This window comes from Amphiprion ocellaris, chromosome 3 (genome assembly GCF_022539595.1).
Source record: "Amphiprion ocellaris isolate individual 3 ecotype Okinawa chromosome 3, ASM2253959v1, whole genome shotgun sequence".
Taxonomy (NCBI): domain Eukaryota; kingdom Metazoa; phylum Chordata; class Actinopteri; family Pomacentridae; genus Amphiprion; species Amphiprion ocellaris.
The window spans coordinates 20,387,884-20,410,000 of record NC_072768.1 but is presented as its reverse complement, the minus strand read 5'-3'; the positions used below and the strand labels follow the sequence as shown (position 1 = coordinate 20,410,000).

General features: G+C 38.4%; 1 long non-coding RNA gene across 1 annotated transcript; it reads right to left on the bottom strand.

Moving 5' to 3' along the window:
- Positions 1 to 12,316: 12,316 nt before the first annotated feature.
- On the bottom strand, positions 12,317 to 21,508 carry LOC129348186 (uncharacterized). Its single transcript, XR_008600661.1, has 3 exons — positions 21,294 to 21,508; positions 18,136 to 18,236; positions 12,317 to 15,183 (listed from the first exon to the last, which is right to left on the bottom strand). It is a non-coding gene; the product is annotated as an uncharacterized LOC129348186 (long non-coding RNA).
- Positions 21,509 to 22,117: the final 609 nt, after the last annotated feature.

Here is a 22,117-nt window from a genome sequence, read left to right as displayed (position 1 = left end):
TTAGGTGACTTGCAAATGTTAGGAACGTACATTTGTAACAGAGAACACTGTCTTTTAAAAAGTCTATTCAAACTGTCTCCAAGGTCATGCCAAAATGATCCGAGTGGCCACTAGAGTAATTTTCTCAGACATGACAAAGCTCTACTGGAGCCACAGGGAGACAATCAACAGCTGTTCCTACAGGCTGTGTAGTGCTCTGCTTGAATAACTGCGGCGTGTATTTGTGTAACCGGTGGCTTCTCTCTGCCTTGTTAATTCAGCCGACACATAGATCTCTTTGGAGGCGATCTCCGTTTATTCTTATCCTTCACAGTAGACAAAAAAAACACACAAAATCGTCCGTCTTACAAACTTGGGCTCCTACAGAAATCAAACAATGCACATATCAGAATTGGAAAGTGAACTCATAAGTGGAATTACATGACATTAAAACACACAAATCACAACTCCACAATCTTGCTTACCTCTCTCTCAGAACACAGAACAAAAGTCGGGAGGTAAGGCGGGAAAACTCGTTTATAGGATGCCATGTGGAAGCTAAAAGTGTACGTAGGGGTACAGGGGCCTCCCAGCAAAGCTTCCACATAACAACCGAGAGACAGACCAAACTTTGCATAATTCTAACAATAAAAGAATGGTATTTTATATAACACTAATACAATAATACATATAATCCACAACCACTGCTGCACAACTGACCCTGTTACACTCACCCTCTAGAATTACACAAAATTTTGGGAAGTATAACAATCCACATTTACCACTGGCCTTAACAAAAATACAAAACAAAGCAGGATTAACCAACAATACACACTTCCTATCAAAAGGATAAGAGAATTGGAGTTCCGCTTAGCGACTAGGAAAAAAATCATAACCCTCCTTAGACAAAATGAGGTACCTTATACATAACACATAGGCCAAAAAATGTGGGTACCAGAAATTGGGTGCAAAGCAGCAGAACATTACCAGGACAGCATAAAGAGAGGCTAAAGAACGTGCCACAAAAAAAAAAACAAAAAATCAAAAACTAAAAAAAAATGAGATGTGTATGTTTCACACATGAATAACAGGATGGGATGCTTGATCAAACCCTAGAATGGACTCAAGTTGGGTCATGGTTTCAATCAACCTACACGCTGGTTTAATGACTGCCAAATCATGATGTAAGTTGCTTTTCTGCATTTGACGCCTGAGGCGGAATTGTGCAGGCAGATGGATACAGAAGTAGGGCAGGTAGGGCTGCGGCAGAGTCCACAACAGAGGCAGTAACATCCCTGACAGGGGAGGCCACAGCAGAGGGAATGGGTGGACTCTCTGGACCAAGGGACCCTTCAGTGGAAAACCGCTCACAAACCCACGAGGCGGTACGGCCATCATCCCAGTCACCAACACTTTAGAAGGAGCCAGCAAGGGATGGTTCAACTGTAGTGGCTGCGATGTCCAACTCAGACATCTCAGGCTAACACCAAGCAGACGGAGGAGGGGCATCGGTCACACCACAGGCAGGCGCAGATGTAAGAGCAGCATCATTGTTATCAAAGCCTCCATTCAGGGGCAAGAAGTTGACCTGGAGCTACAGGTTTCGATGAACGACCCGTTCATGTCCATCTCGATCCCTGATACAGTAGATATGCAAGGTGGGTTTTGCAGCCACTACAGTATAGACAGCAGGCTCCCACTTATCAGAAAGCTTAGGTTTCCCTCTGATTCCCTTGTTTGCCAGCAGCACCTGGTCACCGACAGACAGAGGCTTTGACACGTTTGTCGTACTGATCGCAGCTCAGCTGTGCAATTCTTCTGGGCCAGCACCACGGCAGAGTGCATGTCTTTCAAAATTGACTGCATATAGGCATCATAGTCACACACATTATATTTTCCCCAATAGGTCCCCTTTAAATAATTATTTGACCAATAGAATCCAAAAAATAAAGTTCATCAAACTCTCCCCATCCCAATGATACTAGCCCATACCTTGTATTAATATATATTCATAATTCATTTCACGTTTACCATACACATTCACCAATTATTCTACTTTACTTATATTTTGAATTACTGAAATGTCCCTTTAATGCACTGGCTGGCCGCACAAATTCACTAGCAAAAAAGGGCATTTAATGAAGCAATGAGAGGGAAAAATAAAACTAAACAAAGTGAAATACACCCCCTAGAAGAGGCGTATGAGCGTCTCCTTATTATATTATAATCGTCCGATCCACACACTTCATGCAAACCTCGGAGAGAGCACAGGTCCCAGCAGCCACAGAGCAGGGAGGAGGAGGAGAGCCGGGCATCAGCAGATGTATCCCGGGTGATGAGGCGGCGCTGATCAATGATGCGGCGCTGATCGATGATGCATCCAGGACATACAGGAGGTCCTCGACTTATGTCGGAGTTCTGTTCCTATAGATCGATGTATGTCGATTTTCGCTGCAAGTCGGAACTCTGGAGAAAATGTAAACAAAGCCGTTATGTGCATCTCAATATTGATCAGTTCTTCATAAAAGTCATGAATACCAATGACTTTCATGCATGTACGATTCATTTACAAGAATATACAAGAATATGTTACACTGTTTGTACAACTTGATCTACTAATGCGGTGTTTCGTTCTGTTCCGAGGGTTTTAGCTTACCTGATTTCACTTCCACGGTGTGTTGCCCGGGCTGCACAGTGGTGTAGTGGTTAGCACTTTCGCCTTGCAGCGAGAAGATCCCTGGTTCGCGTCCCGGCTTTCCCGGGATCTTTCTGCATGGAGTTTGCATGTTCTCTCTGTGCATGCGTGGGTTTTCTCCGGGTACTCCGGCTTTCTCCCACAGTCCAAAAATATGCTGAGGTTAATTGATCATTCTAAATTGCCCGTAGGTGTGAATGTGTGAGTGCTTGTTTGTCTATATATGTAGCCCTGCGACAGACTGGCGACCTGTCTAGGGTGTCCCCTGCCTTCGCCTGAGTCAGCTGGGATAGGCTCCAGCCCCCCCCCCGCGACCCTAGTGAGGATTAAGCGGTGTATAGACAATGGATGGATGGGTGTGTTGCTCTCAAGGCACAATTATCGATGTACTCTTATTTTGAAAAAGCCTTTATTTTGAAGATGTCTGTTGACAGCTGTCACTCCCTGTCCGCTATTTTGATGTTTAGCTTTACACACGTACGTGCTTTTCTGAATGCACAGCTCTCTACATTGTAAACGGGTCCGTGTACGGATCTGGTAATTGGATTTTCCGTTCTGAAACGGGTATTGAAAAACAAAAAACGAGTGGTTATTTGATTTTCGTTTTAAAATACAAAAATTAAAATTGAAATACAAGGCGTTTTTCCTTTTCATGATCAAAAAGGGATATACGATTTTTTAAAAGTGATTTGATTTTCGTTTTATATTTAGAATAACAAGAAAGTAAAATCAGTAAGAGACAGAAACGAAAAAAGGTCCGTTTTTTCATTTTCTGAGACCGGAAGTGGTCATCAGCAAGTGTGGAGCCAAACAGAGTACGGTGCATAGTCTGTATATACATTTTTTTTCGTTAGTTTTCATGGTCAAAATGAGGGATCAGGTGGCCGATCTTAAAATAAATCAATACTGAATTTTTTATAGAACGTTAAAGTTTTGCAAAGCCAGGGGGCGGGGCTACTTGATTGACAGTCCGGTCTGGAATGATTGACAGGTCCTATGGAGGAGGCAGCAGAGACTCTGCTCTCCTCGTTTGGATTAATTCTGATATAATAACTGTTGGTTTATTTATCGGTGCAGCAGCAGAACATTTTCCACAGACAGTTTTTCTTCCCGTTGGCTTTTTTTAACCAGTTTTCTGCCTTCGGCTGATTCTACCAGCAGACACTGAAAGGACTCTAATAGTTCGGTAAGTAAATGTTTATTTTCGTATCGGTGCCGCTTTTAATGCACTTTATATGCAGCTTTAGTGTCAGATGTAATGTGTGCCATGCACTCCAGATGTTGGTGGAGTTTGTTTCAGTGTGTGTTGACCAGAGAAGAAAGTTAGCATAGTAAATATTAGCTTTAATGTTAGCGATGCTAACCGAGCTAGCTGCTCAGTCGTAGCATGATTAAAGCTAACGTAGCATCAAGCTAATGTCTTGAGTTTCATGTAAACAGGTGAAGTGTGTTGTGTTCCTGTAATGTGGTTCATTAAGTTCATAAAACTGTGGCTGGTTGACATTAATGTAACGTTCAGGAAACTTAAATGTGAATAAAACAGTAACGTTAATGTTCTAGTTGTCAGTAATCAGCTATAATTTGACACTAAAACAAACTAGATAGTTTTAAATGACATCAGTTTCATTAATTTGCTTGAAAATTGTCTCATTTGTTGTTGTGATGTTGCTGCTGATTCTTAAAAGCAGATGATCCGTGTTGAAGATACGTTTAGTTCTAGAATCAGAAGTACAAGAAGGAAAATGGAAGTTTAGTCTGCTAACCTCAAAAGATTCAGGATTAAAATAACTAAATGAGTCTTTATACCTCAAACTTTATTTTTACAATAAAGAAATAATGAAAGAATCACAGATAATAAAAATATAAATACCAGAGAAAACCTGAGACAATAATTTCCTGAAAAGTCTGTGAAGGAAAAGCAGCTTTTTATCCTGAAAGATCAGAATCAGCTCCAACATCTGCATCTGACAGCATCAAGTCAACCAGAAAGAAAAGAAAAAAGAAAATGACTTCTTTCTGATTCACATCTGTTCCAACTGCTCCACAGTCTGCTGCTGCTCACATTCTTCACATTTATAGTCCACTTTTAAAAGTTCAGCAGACAGGTGCTCTGCTTTGGAGTGTGACGATGTCGTCGGTGATGTGGAGAGTGAAGTTTCCGTTTCACCCACAGCGTGCTTTAGGGCAGCCGGGTCGGACTTGATGTTTGAAATACTGACCAACAGCTCAGATTTAACTGTCTGTAGTTCCGTTTTGATGGGCGTTAAACTTTCACTCAAAGCCGCCAGGAGCTGGGTCTTTAAAATAACCGCCGTCTCGTTACAGAGTGAAAGCAGCAGTTCCTCCTAAAGGTCAGAGATTGCAGCATCTGAGGGCCTCTTCAAAAGAAGACGTAGTTGATGAAGGCATTCTGGAGCAGGACCAGAAAGACCACGACCAAGCAGCCTTGAGATCTTAGGCAGCATCTCCCTCAGGTGGGTGTCAACGGTGTTCACGGTCAGGTCTGTGGTAATCCCGTCAAAAAACAAAACAGAAAAAAATCTAGATTATAAATCAACATGTAACCAAAGTACTCTGTGTATAACGCCATAGTATAGGATGTAGTTCAGAAAATGTCAAAGTATAGTATACTTTTCAAGAATAACATAGTATGGCCTGTAGTTCATAGTATAGCATGTCGGCAAAAAAACCCAACTGATTATTATGTGGTTCAAAAAGTGGAAAATGATAGGATGTTGCCTAAAATTGTCATGTATGATATGTTGGTCAAAAAATGTCATAGTCCAGTATATTGTCAAAATAGTATGTTTTTCAAGAAAACATCAGAGTATATGTCATCTAAAAAATGCCGTAGAATAATATTTCATTGCACAGGCAAAAGTATAGTAATTTTTAAAACTGTTCAAATTCTTATAATATGTTGCTAAAAAACAAACTAAAACCAAAAAAACCGTCATAGTAATATGTCAATTTAAAAAGCCTATAGTATAGAGTGTCGCCTAACAAACGTCATTGTATAGCATGTCGCTCTAAAAACGTCATAGTATAGCATGTCACTAAAAACATAGTATAGCCTTTGGTCTAAAAACGTCATAGTATAGCATGTCGCTCTAAATACATCATAGTATAGCATGTCACCCAAAAAATGTCATAGTATAGCCTTTGGTCCACAAAACGCTGTTTTTTCCCGGCTGTCTGAAGTAGGTGAGGAGCAACACAAAAACAGTCCAAACGCTGGTTTCCAGAGGGTTAGACGAGTGTTTATTTGAAAGAGGAAGTTTACAACAACACAACATGTGAGGGGGTTAAAAGCAAATGGGTGGTAGTAAAATAAAAATAAATAAACAGAACTAAAAGTGAACTTCATGTTGACATTGATGGACATTCCAACCAGGAACAAAGTAAAGGATAATCAATACAAAAAAAAACTCTTCCTGTTCACCTCTTCAAGCCCAAAAACACACCGCAGTAGCACCCTAAACTAAAACTACCAATGGGTTTCCTGTTTTCCTTTCTGAACAAGTCAAAGGTCCCTCTCTATCTCCCCACACATCCACCAACCACTGGAACACATCTCCAAAGTTCTGCTGGGCCAGCTCAGCTTCCCTTCAGAAGAAGTTCCACCAGATGAAGGAGCCTTTTGAGAGGCAGCTGGCATCGTGATTGGACTGTACTTTGGTCTGTTTCAATCCAGCTTCAGCTCCAGAGACGGCAGGCGGGACGAGTCAACGGAGGCCGGGTGGACGAAGGCATGCAGCTGAGTACAATCCAGAAAACAACAGAGGAGGAGTGCAGTGGCCCAGGGCCAGAACAAACAGTAGCATCATATGTCTCTTAGGAAAACATCATAGTATAGCCTTTGGTATGAAAAAAACACCATCATATACATCGTATATTGTACAAATAACAAGTCAAAGGAAAGAGACATACATTGTAGAATTGTAGTAATTGTGGGCTAACTGATTTACTGATTATCAGTATCTTATTTTTTACTGATTTACGGTAATAAATACATTTAAAAATTGCGCTACTTTGACTCTGAACCTTAATCTACCTGTGGTTGCTCTGTCTTCTGGAGTGATTTGATTGGTTATACGTCACGAATAAAACTCCTTTAACTTAACATCTGTAAACAAAACAGAAACGTATCAACAAAGTTTTCTGTTAAAGTTTGTCTTCTTGTAAGTTTAACTCCAAGATTTTAAATACTCTCATTTACTGCAAATGAATATCCAAATGAATGTACTCCAAATATCTCACTAATAGTCATTATCAGCCTTAAAAACCCACAAAACACCCCTTTATGCTTGACCACACTTAGTACAGTCCGGTTCCCCCTTCTATAAATCTGCTTGGAATCATCCACTTCCTGTTTGTCAAAGTGGCCTTTCTACCTGGACAGGTTTTGTTGGAGCTCATGCAACAAACATTTTGGGTAACTGCACTTTAATATGGATGGATGACACTGAATTAGAGTCTGTTTTAATGAGACTGAGTTAAGATGTGTAGCTCTGTCATTAAATAGTAAATTATTTCTCAGAATTCACAGAGAAAAGTCTGAAATGTTTGCTAGGTTAGCGTCCCACATGTTCTTTGGCTCAGCTAAAGCTAACTCTCTCCAACTTCTGGATCTCTTGAGTTGCTTGTTGTTAAAATATCTTGCTGAAGCTCAGAAAGTCTGAGATGTTTGTTCAAAATAAGCTCATTCTCAAGTCTTACCTGAACTGTCCTCTTTTGTTTGAACTTTTCCTAAACTTAGGAGTTAATGACAGAGCAGCACATCCAGACTCAGTCTCATTTATGTAGAGATTAAACTTCAGTGTCATTCATTAATGTTAAAGTGCAGTTTTTCAAATGTTTGTTGCACATGCTCCCGACCAAACCAGTCCAGGTGGAAGACGATGTGAAGAGAAAGCTCCAGAGGATGAATATCACACATTTACGTTGGAAATAAATGTCCTTTAATGAGACATTGTCATGCAAAAGTTGGATTTCCCTTCAATGATGTTCAAATCTTTGAGTATTTTGTTGATGTTGGTTTCTAAATGTTTTCTGACACTCGGCCCCAAAGATTAAAACCTTCTACGGCTGACAAGCTGCAACAATTCACACATTATCAACTATCTTTCTGACTAAACTAAGATAGAAAGTGAAAAACTGCCTGATTCCTGCATCATGAATGTAAATCTTTTTGGTTTTTATGACAGTAAACTGAATATATTTGGGTTTGACATTTTATAATCTAAAACAAGAAATGAATTACTGGAGAAAACAGATTAATGGTCAAAGAAAATGTGTTTTCCAACATATATGGCTGAATTACTCCAACATTACAAGATACATACGATTTGAATTCAATTTTATTTATATAACGCCAAATACAGGTCAAATTGTCTCAAGACACTTTATTTTTATATTTTTTGTCATATTTAAAATATGACAAAGTAAGAAATTTAAACCTCTTGACTAATCCAATTTATTATATGGTTTTTAAGAGACTAATCGACAACTAAAATAACTTTCTCCACTAAAACTAATAAACATAAGGTCAAATAGAAGGAACAGTTTTAAATACTGCAGTCCCACGATGACAAGAATAAAGTTTGTCAACAAAAACTAAATCTGCTGGTGGATTCCATGAAAGTCCTAATAAATAATAATAAAGTGTGATACTAAAGGTTTGTGGTGCAAAAAATGCCAAAGTAAAGATATCAAGTTGAACATCTGGATGGAGGTTGATAAAAGTTGACCTCCCTTCATTTCTCTGGAGCCGACTCCATGGATTTTATGGATGGTGGTTAAAGACCTGCTCTTCTAGTCATCTTCCTTCTAGTCGCTGTAAAAAGTCAGTCCATCCTGGCCGACTTCAACACCTCTTCATGACAGCTTGTTCTGCCTCCGACCTCGTGGAAACTCAAGAAACTCGGGAAAACCCATGGAGACTCGAAGAACTCGTGGAGACTCGAAGAACTCGTCGGGCGGGGGAAGGTGTGGTGGGCGGTGGGGGAGTAGAGGGGGGAGGCCGCCACCCACCTTCCCGCCTACTCTCCGCCCTGACTCCACCCAGACTCCGCCTTGGCTACGCCCATGTGGTGACTTCATGAACTACGATGCCAAAGGGACGACGAATTTATTTCTATTTATCTGATCTGTAGCTCAGTGAGTTAAGGATTTGCCTATGGAGCTGCAGGTCGCTGGTTCAAGACCAGACCCTTCTTAAATTTTATCAAAATTCTGACAAAGACAAACAAAGAAAAATGCCGGTGGTGGGTCTTGAACCGGCGACCTTCCAGTTGGTAGTCTGTCTTCTTTTCCCCTGAGCTACTCGCTCAGATACAAATTCTTCTTTTTTTTGCGCATTTATCATCTATTTTTTGCCAATTTCGAGTTTTTTTTTTACTCAAGTCTCGACTCGACCGTTTTTTTCAGGAGGTTGGGCTTCAGCCTTTGTGCTGGAGGGTGGAACCCTCAGTTCCAAGACTTTCCAAGCCTCCAGACCTCTCGAGTCCTCAGGACCTGAGCTTTCACACAGTCTGAGGGCTGAAATTTTCTAAGTCCCACAGTAGTTCTCTGTTAGTTTGAACCTTCAGACAGTCTGAGGGCTGAAATTTTCTAAGTCCCACAGTAGTTCTCTGTTAGATTGAACTTTCAGACAGCCCAAGGAGTGATATCTTCTAAGTTCCTGAGTAGTTCTCTGTTAGTTTGAACCTTCAGACAGTCTGAGGACTGAAATTTTAAAAGTTTCTCAGTACTTCTCTGTTAGTTTGAACCTTCACACAGTCTGAGGACTGAAAACCTAAAACTTCTTGAGTAGTTCTCTGTTAGTTTGAACCTTCAGACAGTCTGAGGACTGAAATTTTAAAAGTTTCTCAGTACTTCTCTGTTAGTTTGAACTTTCTGGTTAACAGAAGCCTTAAAACTTGTGACCATGAGTCTTGATTTCACATTTAGACCATCCATCTGAGTTCTTCTCAGACCTTCACCTGTGGGTTTTTTAGAAATCCACAACAAACTTTGATTCTCTTCACTGAACAGTAAAGTTTGTGGAGATCAGAAGGTAACATTAGTTTGATCAATGCCTTCAACTACTAGTAGACTTTATCTGGAAAGCAGTTTTCTGAAATGAGTTCTCAGTAAATCTATCCACAATCAAACCAAGAACATAGAAAGAGGAAATGTTTGAAGAAACAACTTGATGTTTTCGTTTCAGACTAGAAAACGCTTTAAGACTTTTGTTTTTGCTCTTTTTGATCGTTTTTTCTCTTCTGTTTAATTTGATCTTCCAAAGTTTAACTGGTGTTTTTTTAGTTTGATTCTTCTTAAACGTTTAGTTTTGCTCTTCTCTCACCTTTTATTTTTTTCTAATGTCTGATTTGATTTCCAAATGTTTTGTCTTTTTAATGTTTAATTGTTTTTTCAAATGTTTTATCGGCTTGTTTGAGTTTTTTTTTTCTTTCCCAATATTTAATCTTTCCATTAAATCTTTAAGGTTTTTCTTTTTAAATGTTTTACCACCTTTTAATGTTTAATTTTCTTTTTAAATGCTTCATTGTATTTTCTGTTTAATTCCTATTTGAAGTTTTATTGCCTTTAAGATGTAATTTTCTAATTAAACATTTAATTTTTTAATTAAATGTTTTGTCTTTTTAAAGGTTTAATAATCTAATGAAATGTTTTGCATTTTTTAAATGTTTAATATTCTTGTTTAATTGTATTTTTTAAATGTTTAATTATCGAAAATATTTTATCTGTACTTTTTAATATTTGTATTTTAAAAATTTTGTTTAATTTCATAATGACATGTATTGTATCTTGTTGAATTATCTAATTCAATATTTTGTGTGTTTAATATAATTTAATTGTATTTAATGTTTAACTCTATTAAACAGACAAAATATTGAATTAGATCATTCAACAAGATACAATACATGTCATTATGAAATTAAACAAAATTTTTAAAATACAAATATTAAAAAGTACAGATAAAATATTTTCGATAATTAAACAATTAAAAAATACAATTAAACAAGAAGAATATTAAACATTTAAAAAATGCAAAACATTTCATTAGATTATTAAACCTTTAAAAAGACAAAACATTTAATTAAAAAATTAAATGTTTAATTAGAAAATTACATCTTAAATTTCTTAAATCTTTTTAATAATAAAACTTTTTAAAAGTTTTATTGTATTAATTTTTTTTCCTTTAATTGCTTTTTGTTATGTAGTTTATTTCTTTAATTTTTTTCTGTCAAGATTTTAACCCCAACCTTAAAAATGAAACAAACTCTTAAATCACAATGAAAATACTTCTGTTGTCACAATCATGAGTTAGTCAATTATTCAGTTTATCAATTCAACTTTATTTGTTTAGCACCTTTTACACAGATGACAAAACTAAACAAGGAAAGAGAAAAAAAACTATGCTAAAACTATGATTAAAACTCAAAAACATCTTTAAAAAAAAGATTTAACATGGTAATAAAATCTGTTGTGTCCAGGGGATGGAGGGAGTTTATTGAAGTCTTCTTGGACTCACATGTTAAATCATTTAAAATATAAACTTGATATTCAGTCTAAGGAAACTGTAGAGCGACAGAAGAACCAACAATATCTCCTGTTTTCTCCTTTAATGAGTCAACTCTTCTTGTGCTTTCAGACCAAAGAACTACAGACTCTTCACAACCTGCTCAAACTCTTGGTACAGGACCTCACCACACGGGTCAAGAAGGTTTCTGTCTCATTTCTACTCTGAAGCTCACCTTCTCCTGCTCAAACTGCTGACAAATGTTTCTGCTGCTCTAAAGTCTGGTCTCCAGAACTTCCTAAAAACTCTCAAAGTCTCTTCTGCTGCAGGTTGCTTTGTAGAACTGTTCTAGAAAACCTCACTAAACCACATGGAGGGGTCTCAAGATAGTCGTCCAAATGAAACCATACAAAAACCAAACTAGCACAACCCAAACGCTAAAGTCTGCTGCAGCCTACCAGAGAACCTCTGAGAACAGAGAATCAGGACAGGAACTCTTACCTTCTGGACAACCAACGTTGGTTCTCAAACAAGAATACAGAATGTGTCTGACCAAAAACCTCTAAAGACTCACTACAGCCAAAATAAAGACACAACTCAGCTGTACCAAATCCACTAATCACTGCACACATTAGCACCATGTGCAAACTGTGGCTAAAGAACCACATTTACCAAGACAACTATCCAGTACAAAGCCCTAAAACACACCAAGAAACACATTAAAGTCTATTTTACTGCTGGAAGCTGCAAGCTAACGCCTAAAGAACAAACTACAGCAATGGAGCCAAACCCGGTTCAATGGTGAAGAGAAGCAGAGGAAATGTTTGTCTGCAGCTAAATAAAGCAGGAAGACACTGAGCTGCTCAGGTGTTCCTGATAACACCAAGCAGCCACCTGGACAGCCAATAGGAACACAGCTTACTGGAAGTCCAGAGGGCTGGGTTAGTGAAGGAAATTTAGTTTAAAGTTGAAGCAGAAAGTTAACAAAGAAAGTTGAAAACCACCTTCTGATACCTGAAATCTCTGAGTTTTCACACAAAGAACACCTGAACATGTCAAACTGGTTTCCATAGTAGAACCATCATTGTAAAAACAGTCATAGTATGGTGTGTTGCTCAAAAAACATTAGGACCCGGCTGTCAGGGGACAAACATGTAAGAAACATGAGAACAGAGAGAACCCAACCAGTAGGTCACAGTTTATCATCATCTAATCATCTCCTGAAGTCCATATGGTGAGAGACATCAGTATCTGGTTGTTAATTTACCAGAGGATGCTTATAATCATGCTGATGTGGTCTGTACTCTACAGTATTTTAGTGACTCAATAAATGCCTAAGTTGTTTTTTTTTTAAATGCTTTTCAGTTTTTAATAAACATTTAAGAGCCTATATGTAATCAATAAATGGCCTTTGCCTATCTTAAGAAAAATTCACTCAGAACTCTGATGTTAACAGTACTAAATAAATCAATAAATAAATGCATACACACAAAAATAAGTTAATACATTAACTGTGTTAAGATTTAGATTTAAAAAAAAAAAAAAAAAGTTGTTTATGTTTTTGCAGAATCCAGTATTGCTCCCTGGTTGGTCATTACATTTTGTTAGTTTGATTTCACTGTTTAAAATGATGCCACCTCTTTTCAGACAGAACAGTGGCCCCAAGTTCAGTAAAGTTGGAAAGATATTCACAGATTCGGACTTCCAGCATCAATAACTCATTAGATATAGGTTGTCAAAACATAAACGGTGCCTCTTTCCCATTGTTGCAAGGCAGACAATGTGCTACAAGCCCAGTTTTATCAAAAGTAGCTGTCTTTCAAGCTACAGGAATAACATTGGTGTCTATGGAGTGAACAGGGTCCGTCTGCAATTTGCAAAACCGCTGCAACAGTAAAGAGAGACAAATATTCAATAACTTCACTCTTATACATTGTAGTGTCACTAAAATCACTGCAGCCTTCAACTGGCTCCTGTTGACAAAGTGTTTTAACAGAAATGTAAATGCTGTAATTTGATTCTTTTAATGAACCATGTAACTTGAATGGATGTGATGCTGGTGTGACCACAGTGCACACGTCTGATGTTGCTCACAGTGGTCCAAGGGACGCTCAGGGGGTTTGTGTGTTTGCTCAGACTCAGGAAAAATTACAGGGAACATTGCCGTCTGCTGTCTGATAGTTTTTCTCATTGTAGTCTTCAATAAAGTCTTTTTCTTCATGTCAGGATGTGGTGAGACTCTTTCTCAGTCTCTGCAGACGTCCCTCATTGTGCATCTCCAGAGAAGAAACAGAAAAACTGATCACTGCTTCAGCATCACAAACGCTCTCCAGCATTGAGAGTGTTTTAGGAATTCATTCATTGTGTTGTGAACTTTGAAGGAGCAGAAACTTTACAGCTGCCAAAGATATGAGCTCCAATTCTGGATGTTTTAGGAAATGAAGTTCATCAAATGAACACTTGATTATTGCTGATAACGTTCATTAAATTACTGAAGAAATCCAACATAAAAACCTGTAAACTCTCAGACAGCTTTTGTTAAAGTTTGTCTATAATTCTATCATCATGTTCTGGAACCAGGACTCTGCAGAAGTTCCTTCAAACAGATACTTGTGTGTTTCTATTTAAGGCCTCAGGTTTGAACGTACAGCAGAGGATTAGAAAGGAGTGATTTTAATATTTAAATCAGTCCAATAAATGTTTGGCATGAAAATTATAAAAAATTTATTTAGATAGATTTGTGTCAAATAATATTGTAGAGTCTCACTTAAATATATCCAAATGAGTTCAATGTATTTACATTTATAGAATATTTGATTTCTTAATCTCAATACTGTAGGGTCTGACCCTAAATGTTATAATATTGATGTAAATTTAAATATTATTTTAGTGCAGAGTCATAAACTTTAATCAGCTAAACTTACATAATAAATATCACTGTACAATCTTAACCTGAACATTCATATTATTGAGGTAAATTTATATAAATCATGATATTCTAGAGTCTTAACTGGAATATTTCTAACATTAATCTTTTTGTATTGTGCTGATAAACAACAATAACCCAACTTTCAGATAATATTTGTTGTCTGTGATTGTGAGACTAAATTCCTCCACATTCTGGAACTGGACTGAATTTCCCAAAATGGAGACATGGACAGAATTTAACACTCATGTATCCATGGCAACGCTAACATTTCTGCTTCTTACCAAAGTTCACAACACAAGTAAAGATTTTAATGTAAAACTTCAGGGATGACTGCTGACCATAAGTATTCTGATCAATACTTCATGATCAATATCAGGACAGATGTTACAACTCCAGCTGTTGCATTAGACTGCAGTTATTCACAGAGAAATTAAAACATCACATTCCTCATAAAAACTAGATGGGACTTTTATTAAATAAAGTGTTGGTGAATAAACAGTGTAAAAAGTGCAAAGCAGCTCCATTAAATCAGGAGATGTGAGACTTCCACAGCATGGATCACCATCTGCTGTGTTGATTCATAGCTGAATGTCAGAATGAACTGAGCTAGAAAAGCTGCTTTGAGCTGCAACATTACGGTCTGACAATCCAACACATCACAGTTTTCATCTGGTTGTTTTGCTCCAACATGCTGTGAAGTTCAGTTTTTACCTGAATCAATACAGAGATTCTATTTCCAACCAAGACTGGAATAAAAATTAGAATGTTATGAGGTTATTAATGCAACTAAATCCTTTCAGATGGAAGGATTTACTTCTAAGTTCTAATTCAAGTTTCAGTTGGAGCACATTGCATTCACAAAGAAAAACAGCGATACCTTCATAGCAACATTTAATAAACCTAAAGCTTCCCTGTTGGCACATTGGTGGAGTTTGTTACTGAGCATCTGAACCTTAAATCCAGTGAGACGACCATCTTCAGTCGAGGTCAGTCAGAGAACTTCAAGACCTTCCATCAGCTGGACCAGATGTGGCATCATCTCCCTCTGAACATCTGGATGACAGGAGAAAAGACAGAGATCAAACACAGATCACAGAAATACAATTTATTCACTTTCATCATTTTATAAAAGTAGCATGAACTTTATTAAAACTTGACAACATCAGTAATGAAAGTAAATGTTTTTATCTTGTGTTAAAGCTAAATTTAAAGTCAATTTTAATGACAGTTTATCCTGAGAGGAGTGAGAATGGAGCTTTTCTTTCCTTTTTTAGAATATTCCCTCAAAATATTGTGTTTATTATTGGCTTTAGAAGCATTTTTCCTCAGACTGATACACTTTGCTGGTTTGCAGATAATTTCACGTAGAATGACAATAAAGATCTTCTATTATAACATATTTTGCTAAAACAAGAACTGCAAACCTTCTCAACCATCTCTCAGTCTGCAAAATTCCAACTGCAACCAATAATTATCTGATGTAGTTATTATTATAATCTTTACTGAACCAGCCCTGGAATTAATAAAAATCTGTATGTGGATATGATTTTCTCTGATGGGACCACTATGGAAGCTGTAGCAACAATTAACTATCCTTTGAAGGGAAAGATTAGGTCTTCTTCAGGTGGATAAAAAAATGCTCTCCCTTTAAAAAAAAAACTGCATACAATAAAGTAAATCTCTTCTGCACTGCACACATACTACACTTTTGTATAACTCTGGAAGTCAGAGTAAAGGCAGACAGATCCACCAATCAGCCACAACATTCTGACCACTGACAGCTGAAGAGAACAACATCCATCATCTTGTTCTAATGCAGTGGCTCAAATTTTTTCTGTCGGGCCCCCCTTCAGAGGACAAAAAACTTTCGTGCCCCCCCAATAACTTCGTGCGTATATATATATATATATATATATATATATATATATATATATATATATATATATATATATATATATATATATTAAAAAAAAACATGAATATGCAGGGCTGTGTTATTTTATCTGATTCCATTTTGTTGTTTTTCACAGTAAAGATCAGGGGTGTCAAACTCATTTTAGTCCAGGGACCACATAAACCCAATCTGATCTCCAGTGGGCCCCACCAGTAAAATCACAGCATAATAACCTATAAATAACCAAAACTCCAACTTTTCCCCTTTGTTTTAGTTTTTTTTTTTAACAAAGTACATTGTGAAAATGTTCACATTTAATGAACTATCTTTTTACAAAACATTATGAACCTGAAATTTCTTATGGAAAACACGTTCGGTTTCAACAGTAGCCTATTATGCCTCAGTTCATCATTCACACATGCATTCTAACTGCCAGATAACAGTTTATCTACAAAAACACAAAACATTCAGTCACAGCTATCTGGAACTGAACAATCTAGTATTTTACTTTATGATCAGAACAACTTGTCAAGGTCTAGAAATTATTTTAAATTTACAGTTTTACAAATTTACCATTTACAGTAATTTTTATCCGACCTGCGGGCCGAAATGGACCGTCTGGCGGGCCGGTTTTGGCCTGCGGGCCGTATGGTTGACATCGCTGGTAAAAATAATTGGAGGAGATGAGCCGAGTATGTGACGTGATCGAGTACGTTGGTGTTCCGACTGCACATTAACGATGCGTTCTCCCGTTCTCAGGAGTCTGTACTTCGGAGTCTGAACGGCCAGTGCATATACCATAGATATATACAGAAGATCATTATTATTAATATTTTTTTTTACATCTATGGCATATACAGTCTATGGGGTCAGCACAATTTCAGTATTGCTGTACGTCGCGAAAAACAGGCCGACGTTAAAACAATAGTTCAGCTAATTAGTTCCGTATTGAAGGACCTTTTCCTCCCAGTCGCCCGCGCCCCCCCTGACATGCCTCTGCGCCCCCCCAGGGGGGCGCGCCCCACTATTTGAGAAACACTGTTCTAATGCAACGTTCTGCTGGGAAACCTTGACGTTCATGTGGATGTTTGACATGTACCACCACCTAAACACTGCAGGACTAACAACCCCCTAGTCTCCATGGCAACAGCAGTCCTTGATGCCAGCTGCCACCCTCAGCAGGAAGAACTAAAACTGCTCAGGAGTGGTCCGAGGAACACGACAGAGCTAAGCTGTTCACCTGGGTTCCACACTCCCCACATCCAGATCTGATGGAGCATCTGTGGGATGGTCCAGGATCAGCCTGGTCTAGGTAGGACCCACCCTGCAACCCACAGGACCCACAGAATCCACAGGACATCCCCAGAGGTTCTGATGAACCACTGGATCAGAGGAGTTTTAGCAGCATAAAGGGACCAACACAGTATTAGTCAGGTGGTCAGAATGTTATACTGTTATATTGTCATGCTGATTATATGATCAGTAAATGTTACCATCAATTATAACGTCCACATTGATCAGGAAAAAAAAACAAACTATCAGTTCATTCAGAAACTGTGGGGTTAAACCTAAAAACACAGACCTCAACAGCAGTTTGTTTCAAAGCAGAACACCAGCTGGTTTTCACTAAAAAAGCTTTCAGAGCAACAATTAAATGACAGTTTTGTTCTCATTAAGTTCAGAGTCAGCCAAAATAATGTACACACATCAGGAAAAGAAAAACTTTTATAAATATTTCATTTGTATAAGTACTTCTATACATATAGATTCCTCTTTCTAAGTTTGATCAAATCATGACAACTCTGTGTCCTGTTGTACGATGTTTTCCCAACAGATGGCGCTACCCTCATGAATGGAGCATCAACAAGTGACGTCTACAACACAACAGAAATGTCTGGAAGCCACTGGCCACCACTTTGAGCACCTCTTGTAATTGTAGAGGCCAAAGATAACTTTTATTAATCTCGTGATGTCTGAATAAATTTGGTATTGAAATATTCATGCAAGTTTTTCTTTTCCTGATGTGTGTAAACATTATTTTGGCTGACTCTGTATAATGGGTTTCTGACAGGTCACCAGGCAACATCTTTTTATAATAATGACAAACATACCTGCATTCTACAGGAGTGATTTTCCTCATGTGCAGGTAAAGATGTGTGAGGAGCTTAGAGATGACAGGAGCAGGAGTCATCCTCACTAATTCAGCTTCCACCTAGAAACAGAAAGACCACAAACAAACACACTGATACACTCTCAAACGTTTAACCTCACAGCCTCAAAATATCTGTTTAGGAAGTGTTGTGTTTCTAAATTCTGCTGAAAGCATTGACAGACATTCTCTTACAAGGTTGTGTAAAAAGCAGCCTGTCCTCTGAGCTACTGAGAAATTTTCCTAAACAAAGTTTCTACGTGTAAATCAGCTCAACAAAAACTAAAGCCTCAGTCACAGATATCAGGTATCGCAAATTATAAACAACTTTCTTTGTTAACTCAGACTTTCTGCTTCAACCTCACATAAAAAGGGGAGTTTAACTCATCAGGTGACTGAAAATGAACGGCTTGTGCAGTTCTAGATCCAAAAGTAGGATGTTTCAACTCATGTTTTACTACAAATACATGCAGCAATAAATAAATACAATGGCTGGTTGTTAGTTTATTCATTATTAATGTCACTTTATATACTGGATTGAACTTGAGCAGTGGAAGAGAGAAGGAATTTAATGAAATTATGGAGATTCAGAGAGGTAATGTTGTGCAATGTTAATTTAAGGGCGGTTTAATTCAAACCAGCTGAATGTTAAACTTCAGTGCAACTGAACGGGTTTCAGTTAACCTTAAAGTAAAATAACTTTTTAAAAGCTAAAATACACAGCAGAGAAGTACAGGTTGAGAAGGTCAGAAGTCAGTCTACTTTATGCAAATGAGCTGCAGCCCTCTCCAGGTAAACACACCAGCTCGCAGCTGGAAACGCACCGCATCCGGACCAGCATGCCACATGCACCACATTTTCAGCTGCAGTCTGGTGTGTTTACCCAGAGAGGGCTGCAGCTCATTTGCATAGAGTAGACTGGACACTGGCCTGCAGAGATTAGGTAGGGGGGGTTAAAATAAATAAATAAATAAATCGGATAAATCGTGAATCGGGATTTTTTGTGAAAAAATCTGAGATTTTTTTTTTTAGGCCATATCGCCCAGCCCTACAATAAAAGTAAATATATATGGTATTTCATATAACATTAACACAATAATACATATATATTTAATCCACGAACACTGCTACACAACAGCCTCTGTTAAATTTACAGCTAATCCAGTGCTGTCATCAAATTTGACCATTTTCTCTGAACTTGAAGCCACCATTATTTGGTAAACTAATATGTCGTCCACACTGCAAAGTGCTTTAAATTTTGATTAAGTAACGCTGTTTTCCGCCCACTGTAAGACTCTTGATGTTACGTGGTGGCCTGTAGAGCAACAACTGTGATGAAAACCAGTGGAGGCAGACAGCGCTGAGTGAATTTCCAGAAGGGCTCGCCCTTAAAATAACTTCCCAGTCGGGTCTCGCATGCCATGTCTCTGTGTGTGCCGAACTTCAGTCCGTCTCCATCTGACCACCGCCTCTCTCTGCTCATACACCTTCAGGCCCACCTCAGAACCACACTTCCTCTGGTCAGGTTACACTTTGGTACCTTAATTCTCCAAAATCAACAGGACGAACTCGTGCAATTCTCCCCCTCAATCACAAACCCATCTTTGAAAAATAACTTGGACTGAAAAGTTTGGCAAATCGTATAAACAAGTGCCTGCCAACTTGTAGAACATCATCACTGTGTGGAATAATTTTATTTTCTCCGGTGAGGCAAAAAAACAAAACAAAACCTGTTTTGCATTTTTCATGCGTGTGTGCATTTAAACTGATGCAGTTTGTTTCCATACTGCATGTAGTAACACAATAAACCCTGGAGGGAGAGCTACACCCCATCAGCTGGACGGAGCGACGACGCAACCCAAATCTGAGGGCCTGACCTCCCCTTCAGCCTCTGGGGACGGGATGATGGGGGTCCACCCTGCTGATTTCCTGCCCAGTCCAGACTCTTGAGCTCCCTTCGTGATTTCTTGAGAGCATTAGGATGGATGACGATGGAGGGCGGGTGGTTAGGGAGGGGAGGAAGATGAGGTGCAGTGAGGGGAGGGATGAAAGGAGACTGGGAGGCAACGTTAGACCAGCACTCTGTTGTTCTTGGCTCTCTGTAGTCTGTCCCACCCCACTGCAGGGTATTACAGACACATGCACACTCTCTCACACGCACTCAACAAAACAGAGATTTCCATGACAATAGTGTTCCAGCCAGTGGGAGTAACAAAGCAGGTTGACCACAGTGCATTTCTCACAGAGGAGGGCAGGGTGAAAGTCTTGTTCAGTTCTGGCTCCGAGGAATCATCTGCTCTTCTGGTCAGGCCACAAACCAAAGCCTTGCAATGATTGCAGAGGCAAGCTGGCGTGTAGGCAGCCCCCAGGGGAAGCGTCCTGCTAGTGGGGGCCTCTGGTGAGCTGAAGGATGGATTGTGTGAAGTTAATTAAATTTAATGCTGGAAAACCAGCTGCCATCTTGTAGCATCTACCTTGAATTACAGTGATTAATACCTTGATGTCCAACAGTTTGGAAATTCCTATGTACTTCCTATTTTTGTGGTTTGGTTTGTTGTTCTTGTAGCACCCCAGCACCCATAATTTAAAACTACGATGACTTTTAAGGAGTAGTGGTAATTTAAGATACTGGGGTGTCTGGGTTCATACTACTAAAGGCAGCTACCCTAAGGTTTACCTGATGTGGATTAGACTTACTTTGCTTACAAAACTTCAAACCTTTAGATCTATCCACATTTACTACACGCTAATTTGAATAACTGACCCTCGACGACTTGGTTGTAGTTAAATAAAATAAACACACTTTAATTAAATGTTTTAAATGAAATGGCAAAAACTATATTCCCTTCAATTTTATAATTTCCTAAAACACAACATAACTCAAAATAGTACCTTTTAAAACTGACTGGGGTACCTTCCCTTGAAATTAAAGTAATAACTAACACAAAACATTCCCCTTAAAATATTTAAGGGTACCTTAAATGTGCTCACAAAGGAATATTCCAAAAATGTCACTGAAATGTTCTTATATAGTAACACAAAACAACCAACATATGCTAAATAACGAGTATTATTCAGTAATTTGTGGGCCCACACATACACACTCACACTCTCACACACCAGCCTCAAAACGTTGCAGGTCTGTGTGCTGATGTCCAGCTGGTCGCCGTAGTCTCCACGATGATCCCAGGATGCAGTCCACGAAATCCCCGCAGCGGTTGATCTCCGCCGTCAGCGACACTCACAGTTAGCTACAATCTAAACAATAGAAGCTTGGACTCTAAAAACCTTGCTCAACTTCTACAGCATCTCTCCATTCACCCCGTACATCTCACGTTTTCTCTCCCGCCCCCTAACATTCTCTTCCTCATCTTCGACCAATCCCCACACAGAAAAGAAAGTTCACCTTTAACTCTTGACCAATAAACGGTTAACTGAAAATAAAAGGAGTAGTCTGTATTTTTCATTTTCTCATCCACTAAATGTAATTATTTAGATCACCCACCCTACACAGTTTATTTCAACTATGTAAATACCCATTTTGTTATAGAAAAAATTAACATCAATTAACTATTTTAATGTCTTAGTTAACTCAGTTACCTTTAGTTTAACAGGTTTTTTACATAAAAACCTAATAACTTTTTAGGCCATCAATATAGTTAAGTGCCCTATTTTCAACGGGGCTGCATTCTTATCAGTAATAATAGCGTTGTACTCACCAAGTTAAATACTTATCTTGGAACCATGCTGCTAACATAATAGACTGGGCAAGAAACTCCAGCAAGCAAACATTTTTTAGTGGATAAAACCAGGGAAACGGTAACATTTGTGGCTGTATTTGTGTTTTCTTGTACAGTGAAGGACCCTAGCAACACTGGCAGGAGTTGACTTTGAAAAACACTGCACCTACACAACAAAAGTTCCAGCACATAACCCCCATAAAA